The following is an 8,601-nucleotide window of genomic DNA, read 5'->3' as shown; positions in this document are numbered from 1 at the left end:
GAGCTATAGGATAATAGGGGCAGTTAGGCAATGCTATAGAGTCTTGGTCCTAGAATCAGAAAGACTATTGTTAATGAGTTCAAATTTATCCTCAAGTACTTACTAGCTATATGACATTTCCTCCCTCCCCCACCCATTGGGGAGATAAGAAACTCTTTATACCTGAAGTCATACAAAACATCTTTGAATTAGTCATGTTCTGGGGTTAAAGTGGAAGTGGGGGAAGCAAGGAAAATAGAGAAAAAGAAAAAATGTAGGTGGATTTCATTTTCCATAATGAGCCCTTTGGATCTATGGTGGATCATTGTATTGATCAAAGGTACTAAGGTTTTCACAGTTGATTATCTTTATTATATTGTTGTTACTATGTTGACTGTTCTGATTCTGCTCACTTCACTTTGCATCAGTCCATAAAAGCCTTCCCAGGTTTTTCTGAAACCATCGTCTTCATATCACATTCATATAGCCTCACTTCTGCAGCTATTCCAACTGATGGACATCTCCTCAGTTTCTAATTCTTTGCCAACACAAAATTAACTGCTATAAATATTTTGCATATACCATTATTTTCCCTTTTACTTTAATATGCTTGGGTTATAGAGCCAGTGGTATGCAGTTTTATAGCTCTAGGGGTATAGTTTCAAATTGCTCTCCAGAATGGTTGGACTACTACACATTTCAACCCTCAATGTATTAGTATACCCTTTTTTTCCACATCTACTCCAGCATTAATTTTCATTTTCTGTCATCTTAGCCAATCTGATAACAACTTCAGAATTGTTTTAATTTGTATTTCTCTAATTAATAGTGATTTTGAATATTTTTCATATACCTATTGATGGACTTGATTTTTTCCTCTGCAAAGTGCTTATTTATAATCTTTGATCAAATAATCTTTGATCAATGGGGAATGACTCCTATTTTTAAATTAATTTCTCTTGGTTCTCTATAGTTGAGAAATGAGACTTAAACAGAGAAATGTTGCAAATGCCACCCTCCCCAAATTCTTATTTTTCTTCTAATTTTGGCTGCATTTGGTTTTATTTTTGCAGAAATTCCTACTTAAATGTAATCAGAATTGTCGATTTTATCTCCCGTTTTCCCTTCTATCTCTGATTTTGTAATGGGCTTGTCTCCTATTTATAGATGTGAAGGGTAATTTTCCCCTATCATCACATCATTTGCTTATAATATCTTTATGTCTCAATTATGAAAACATTTTGACCTCCTCTTGGCATATCTTAGTTGATATGTTCTTGTGTGCTTATTTTCTATAGACTCCTTTCCAATATCCCCAGAAGTTTTTGTCAGATCGTGAGTTCTTGCCCCAATATCAAGGATCTTTCTGTTTACCAAACACTAGGGTACAATGCTCATTTGTGTTTGTATATTGTACCTAACCTATTCCATTGATCATCCATTCAATGTCTTGTTTTTTATGGTTACCACTTAATCTGGTAAAATTAGACCTCCTTTCTTAATTTTTTTTATTGTTTCATTGATATTCTTGACTTTTTGTTCCTCCAGATTATTTTTTTATTGTTTTCTATCTCTCTATAAAGTAAATTTTAGGTAGTTTAATTGATATTAAACTGAATAAGTAAAATGTATGTAGTAGTGTGATTTTTTATTAAATAGGAACAGGGTGCCCAAATTAATTAGATCTGTCTTAATTTGTGTGAATAGTGTTTTGTAATGGAGTCCAGAGTTCCAGAGTGTTTCTTGACAAGTAGCTACCCAAGTGTTTTTTGTACTATATATAGTAACCAAAAATGGATTTTTTTTAATTCTTCCTGCTGGATTTTACTGGTAATATGTAGAACTGCTGATGATTTGTTTGGGTTTATTTTATATCCTACAACTTTGCTAATGTTGTTCATTGTTTCAACTAATGCTTTCGTTGACTCTCTAGGGTTCTTTAAATATATCATGATATCATCTGCAAAAAAGTAATGGTTTTGTTTCCTTGTTATCTATGCTTTCTCCTTTAATTTCCTTTTATTGTTATAACTATATTTCCAGTATAATAGTAAACAATAATAATGATAATGGACATCCTTGCTTCACCCCTAACCTTATAAGAAAGACTTGTAGTTTATCTTTATTACAGATAATGTTTGCCTCTGGTTTTGGATAGATAATGATTATCACTTTGAAAAAAGGTTCATTGATTCCAGTGCTTTCTAGATTTATAAGAGGAATGGGTGCTATATTTTGTTAAAAAGCTTTTTGTTCATTTCTTGATATAATTGTAAGATTTTTGTTGTTTTGTTACTGATATGTTCAATTATGCTTTTAGTTTTTCTAATATTGAATAAGACTTCCTTTTCTGTTATAAATTCCAACAGGTCATAGTGTATGATCTTTGAGATATATTTCTGAAATCTCCTTGCAAGAATTTTTTAAAATTTTTACATAAATATTTGTTTGGGAAATGTCCTTGTTCTCTTTTTGTTCTCCCTGGTTTAGACATCAAAACAATATTTGAGTCATAGAAGGAATTTGGCAGGGCCTTCTTTACCTATTTTTCCAAACAAGTAGTATAATATTGGAATGAATTGTTTCTTTAAGTATTTGGTAGAACTGACTTATTAATCAATCTGGTCCTGGTATTTTTTTTTCCCTAAGGGAGCTCCTTTATGAATTGTTCAATTTCTTTTTTTTCCTACAGGGGTAATTTAAATATTCTATTTCCTCATGTGTTAATATGGGTAACTTACATTTTTGTAATTATTCATTAATTTCACTTTATAGTGTCAATTATTAGAAGCTATTTTAGCATATAATTGGACAAAATAGCTTCTAATAATTGTTTTAATTTTATCTCCATTGGTATTATATTCATTCTTTTCATTTTGATACTGGTAATTTGGTTTTCTTCTTTCTTTTTTACTCAAATTAGTCAATATTGATTTTATTTTTTATAAAATTAATTTTATTATTCAGTATTTACTTTTACTTTCAATTCCATTAAATTCTCTTTTGATTTTTTTTTTAGGATTTCTATTTTGGTGTTTAATTGGAGATGTTTAATTTGTTCCCTTTTTTAGGTTTTTTTTTATTTTTAGTTGCATCCTTAATTCATTTATCTGTTCTTTCTCTTTTATTTTTGTGTTTAGAGATATATATTTTTCCCATAAGTTCTGCTTTAACTAAATCCCACAAATTTTATGTTGTTTTTCATTCTCTTCAATGAAATTATTTATTCTATGGTTAGTACTTTGATACACTCTTTCACTTGGATTAAATTATTTAGTTTCAAATAATTTTAACCTGTTTCAAAGGCTCTTTATTGAATAAAATTTTATTGCAGCATGATCTGAAAATGGATTTGATATTTCTGCATTTCTGCATTGTTCATAAGGGTTTTTTTGCCCTTATGTGGTAAATTTTTGTGAAAGTTCAACATACAACTGAGAAAAATGTATACATCATTCTAATTCCATTCAATAGTATCCAGAGTTCTAGCATACCTAAATTTTCCAAAATTCTATTAATCTTCTTTCATTTTTATTTTATATTTAGACTATATAGTTTTGAGGGGGCTAAGTTGAGGCACTCCACTAGAATACATTTCCTATCTATTTCCTACTGTAACTCATTTAACTTTTTAACTTTTTTTTTAAATTAAAAAAAAATTTTAAGGGCAATGAGGGTTAAGTGACTTGCCCAGGGTCATGCAGTTAGTAAGTGTCAAGTGTCTGAGGTCAGATTTGAACTCTGGTCCTCCTGAGTCCAAGGCCAGTGCTTTATCCACTGCACCATCTAGCTGCCCCTCATTTAACTTTTTTTTCAAGAATTTGGATACTATGTCATTTGGTGCATATAGGTTTAATAGTGATATTGCTTCAGGTAAATCCAGAGAACTCACGTTAGAAAATGTTCTCCACATCCAGAAAAAAAAAAAGAATTGTGCATTCTGAATGCATATTGAACCATGCTGTTTGTACTTTTTTATTGTGTTTTTCTTTTTTGGCATTTTTCCCTTTTATTCTGATTCTTCTTTTACAACATGACTAATGCAGAAAAATGACAAAAAATAAAATATTGATATTGCTTCATTGGCTATGGTAAGTTTTAGCAAAATATATTCTCCCTGGTTGCTTTTTAAAATTAGTCCTATTTTTGGTTTTCATTTCTCTGAGATCATGATTGCTACCCCTGCCTTTTTACTTCAGCTTAAGTAGTATAAGATTCTATTCCTGTCCTTTATTTTACCTGTGTGTTTATATTTTAAGTGTGTCTCTTATAAAGAGCATATTATTGGATGCTGGTTTCTAATCTCTTCTAATATTCTCTTCCATATTATGTATGAATTCAAAGCATTTATACTCAGAGTTATGATTTGTGGATATTTCCCTTCATCCTATTCTCCTCTCTTTATCCTTCTCTTTTATTACTCTATAATTCCTCAAAAGTGTTTTTCTTCTGGCTACTATATCCTTTAAGCTACACTTCTTATTGTCACCCTCCACTTTGCCTTAGTTCCTTCCACTTCTACTTCCCTGTTGGGGAAAATGAATTTCCATACCAAACTAAGTGTGTGGTTTTTTTTAATTCTTTCCTATTTGAATCAGTCCTGATGACAGTGGGATTCAAGCATTGCCTGCTCCTTCATATTTACCTCTCCATTTTAAAAACTCTTCCTTGTGTGTTTCTTTTATGTGAGATAATTTTACCTATTCTTCCTCTCCCTTCCACCTTCTTCCAGTGCATTCCTCTTTCTTACCTTTCCATTCTGCTTTTTAGATAATCCCAGCATAATGTGCCCACTGCATCAGTAGACTCATTCTTACTTCCTCAAAGATGATGAAGTTCTTAAGGGTTGTATGGACCATCTTCCTGAATAGGAATGCCAACAGTTTAACCTTATTAAGTCGCTTATGGTTTGTCACTCATGTTTACCTTTTCATGCTTCTCTTTAGTGTTCTGTTTCAATGTAAAATTTTCTATAGAGTTCTGGTATTTTCATTAGGAGTGTTTGAAAGTGCTCTATTTTATTAAATTATACATTGCTCCTCTATAGAATTATATTCAGTTTTGCTGGATAGTTTATTCTGGTTTGTAATCCAAACTCCTTTCCCTTCCAGAATTTCATATCCCAAGCCCTTTGCTCCTTTATTGTGACAGCTGCTAGATTTTGTGTGATCCTGACTGTGACAACATGATATTTTTATGGCTTATTTCAGTATTTTTCCTTTGACCATGGAGTGCTGAAATTTAATTGTAATATTTCAAGTATTTTTGCATGTTGAAATTGCTGGATTCTCTTAATTTCTGCTTCATCCTCTGGTTCTAAGATATCTGGATAGTTTTCCTTTATAACTTCTTGAAATATAATGTCTAAGCTCTTTTTTAAAAAATCATGGGTTTAAGGTATACAAATAATTATTAAATCATCTTTCCTCAATCTATTTTCCAGGCCAGTTAATTTTTCTTAGGAGATATTATGCATTTTCTTCTATTTTTTCAGTATTTTCACTTTGCTTTATTGTTTCTTGATGTCTCATGGAAACATTAACTTCCACATGACCAATTCTCAATTTAATGAGTTATTTTCTTCAGTGAGCTTTTTTTTTATCTTTTACTATTTCCACAATTCTGATTTTAAGGAGTTATTTTCCTCATTATTTTTGTTCCTCTTTTATTACTATTTTCCTAATTCTCATTTTAATAGTTATTTTCTTCAATTGTTTTATGTCTCATTTACCAAACTGTTAATTTTATTTTCATAATTTTCTTACATAGTGCTAATTTCTTTTCCAACTTGTTCCTCCTCTGCTCATTTAATTTTTTAAAATCTCCCTTATTGCTTCTTTTAACCTATTTTTTTAGTTTTCTAGGAATTCTTTTTAGCCTTATGGCCTATACACATTATTTCTTTTAAGGCTTTGCTTGTAGAGTTCTTCATGTCATTGTCTTCTTTTGAGTTCGTGTCTTAAGTTTCCCTGTCATCATCATAGCTTTTATCTTCAAAGCTGTTTGCTCTTTTTCCCAGCCTATTTCTTGACTTTGGGCTTTATGTTAGAGTTAGGTATGTTCACTTTTGGGGGGATAACTGCTTTGAGATTTAATCTTTTATGTCCTTCTGTTATTCTCATGAATAGGTCTTGGGCCTTGTATGTTTTCCATGCTCCTAAACTAAAATGATCCTAAGAGTGATATTGGTAACTGTCTTCCTGATAGTCATTCTAGTCCTTTTGCAGGTGATCCCTACTCCCACACAACAATGACTGCTCCTCTCCTCCCTGGAACTGTGACCCAGAACTTGGTAATGAATGAAGAAGCTGCTAAATAGTGCCCAGTCCTGTGCCCAGTACTAGCAAAAGGATTCCTTTGAATTTTCTGATTATGTTTGCAGTCTTTTTTTCTGTCCCTATCTCCTAGGGACTCCTGATGTGCCTTTGCTGCTTGTTGTTACCTCTGCCAAGCTGCTACTGCTACTAGCATAGCTAACTTAAAAGGCCACATACAGTGTTGCTCCTGCCAGGTCCCATTCACAGTCAGACTTCACTCCAGTGTCTTCAGACTTCTCTTTCTCTCTATGACCCCATAACTTTGTGTTGGTTGTTCCACTTGGAATTTGTTTTGATGCATTTTTAAAATATATTTAGAGGGTGTTCGCTTCAGCAGCACATGTACTAAAATTGGAATGATACAGAGATGATCAGCATGGTCCCTGCACAAAGATGATGCACAAATTCATAAAGATATTTAGAGGGTTGTTCTAGGAAAGTACAGCAAAAAATGCTCATTTAAGTCTGCCATCTTGGCTCCACTCCCCTTTCATTTCTTTGTAAAGCAGAAATATTAGGAAGAACTGACTCCAACAAATGAGGATTATGTGTATCATCACCCCACCTTCATTATTGAAATTTATTTTAATTTCTTTTTTCTTTTTATTAGTATTTTTGTTGAGTTTGAGATTAATCTGATAATTTATAAAATTTTTGCATCTATTTAATTTTAAGCCTATCAGTTAGTAACATTTATTAAACCCCTATTTTATTCGGACACTTACACTGCTTCAGGTTTTTTGAGGGGATAAAAGTAGTCCATGATAGGTCCCTTTGCTCAAATAGTTTTATATGTTGGATTAAAGAAATACATATTTTTTTAAAAACAGAAAAATTTTAAGAAAACAAACATGTAAACTCTTTATAGTTTAATTCAAGAAACAATTATTTATTTGATGATTAATTCTCTGTGCATTTTTCTAGAAAATGGGGAACTGCATAGATAACGGCAAGAATTATTTCTTATTCCAGAAGTAGATGATCCTGTAAGATGTGTTATGTTCATTTTTTAATTGTTATTTCAAATTTTTATTTTCCCAAGTTATATGTAAAAACAAATTTTAACATCAATTTAAAAAAAAATTGTGTCCCAAATTCACCTTCTCCCTCCCTCCCCAATCCCTCCAAGAACTCAAGCAATTCAATACACATTATATATGAATAGTCTTGCAAAACATTTCCACATCAGCCAGGTTGTGAAAGAAAACAGAGAAAAACAAAACTTTAGATAAAGGAACTAACAAAAGAACTATGTTTCAATCTGTATTCAGATACCATCAGTTCTTTCTCTGTAGATGGACTGAATTTTTCATAAGTCCTTCAGATTGTCTTGGATCATTGTATTGATAAAAATAACTATGTCATTCACAGCAGATCATCTTACAATATTGCTGTTATTTTGTATAAAGTACATTTCACTTTGCATCAGCTCATGTAGGTCTTTCTAGGTTTTTTCTGATAGCATCCTGCTCATCATTTTTTAAATAGTAAACTACATTTATATAGTACTTTATTGTTTTTATTTTGTTGCAGGGCAATGGGGATTAAGTGACTTGTCCAGGGTCACACAGCTAGTAAATTTCAAATATCTGAGCCTGGATTTCAACTTAGATCCTCCTGAATCCAGGGCCAGTGCTTTCCACTGCCCCACCTATATAGTACTTTACAGAGAGATTTCCTTACAATAAACACATGAGGTTGATTATTGCAACTGTAGTAGTAGATAATATTTACATAATACCTTATACCTGACAAAGCCCTGCAAAGTACCATATTTTTTAACATCATCATCAATCCCCCTCATCATCAATCAATCCTCACCATCATCAATCAATCTTCATCTTCATCAATCAATCCTCGTCAATGAATCAATGAATCATCATCATCTTCATCAACTTACATTGCTCTTGCCTCTGCTTCAATTTTTTTCACAATTACTATGGCTAACTGTGTTTCTCTCCAATCTATTCCCTCCCCATGATGTTTACTCTATTTTCTATCTTCTTTCACCCTATCCTTTAGATATGTCATGTTCCAAAACAAATAGAGGGTAGTAGCAATAAAATTGAAAATAAAGGGACAGAGAAAATAAATGTAACCCACAAGATTTGACAACTAATCCAGTGCATCATATAGAAACATGCTGTATGATGGGATCAAAGTAGATTTCTGAACTTAAGGACAGTGTAGATTATTTGACTAATATTTATGACATCAAAGGAAAAGAGGGAACCAATAAAAGCAGATTTAAAGGGAACACAGTAGAGCTTTAAATGTATTTAGCTTGAAATATTAATAGAACATT

The 8,601-nt window shown here is 31.8% G+C and overlaps 1 non-coding gene across 1 annotated transcript; it reads left to right on the top strand.

Annotated features, from left to right (window-relative positions):
- The first annotated feature begins 6,617 nt into the window (after nt 1–6,617).
- Nucleotides 6,618–6,727, top strand: LOC122733100. Its single transcript, XR_006353704.1, has one exon. It is a non-coding gene; the product is annotated as a U6 spliceosomal RNA (small nuclear RNA).
- The last annotated feature ends 1,874 nt before the right edge of the window (nt 6,728–8,601 follow it).

The sequence above is a fragment of the Dromiciops gliroides genome, chromosome 6 (assembly GCF_019393635.1).
Source record: "Dromiciops gliroides isolate mDroGli1 chromosome 6, mDroGli1.pri, whole genome shotgun sequence".
In the NCBI taxonomy this organism is placed as follows: domain Eukaryota; kingdom Metazoa; phylum Chordata; class Mammalia; order Microbiotheria; family Microbiotheriidae; genus Dromiciops; species Dromiciops gliroides.
Note: the sequence above shows the minus strand (reverse complement) of the source record. Positions and strands in the feature narration are given on the sequence as shown.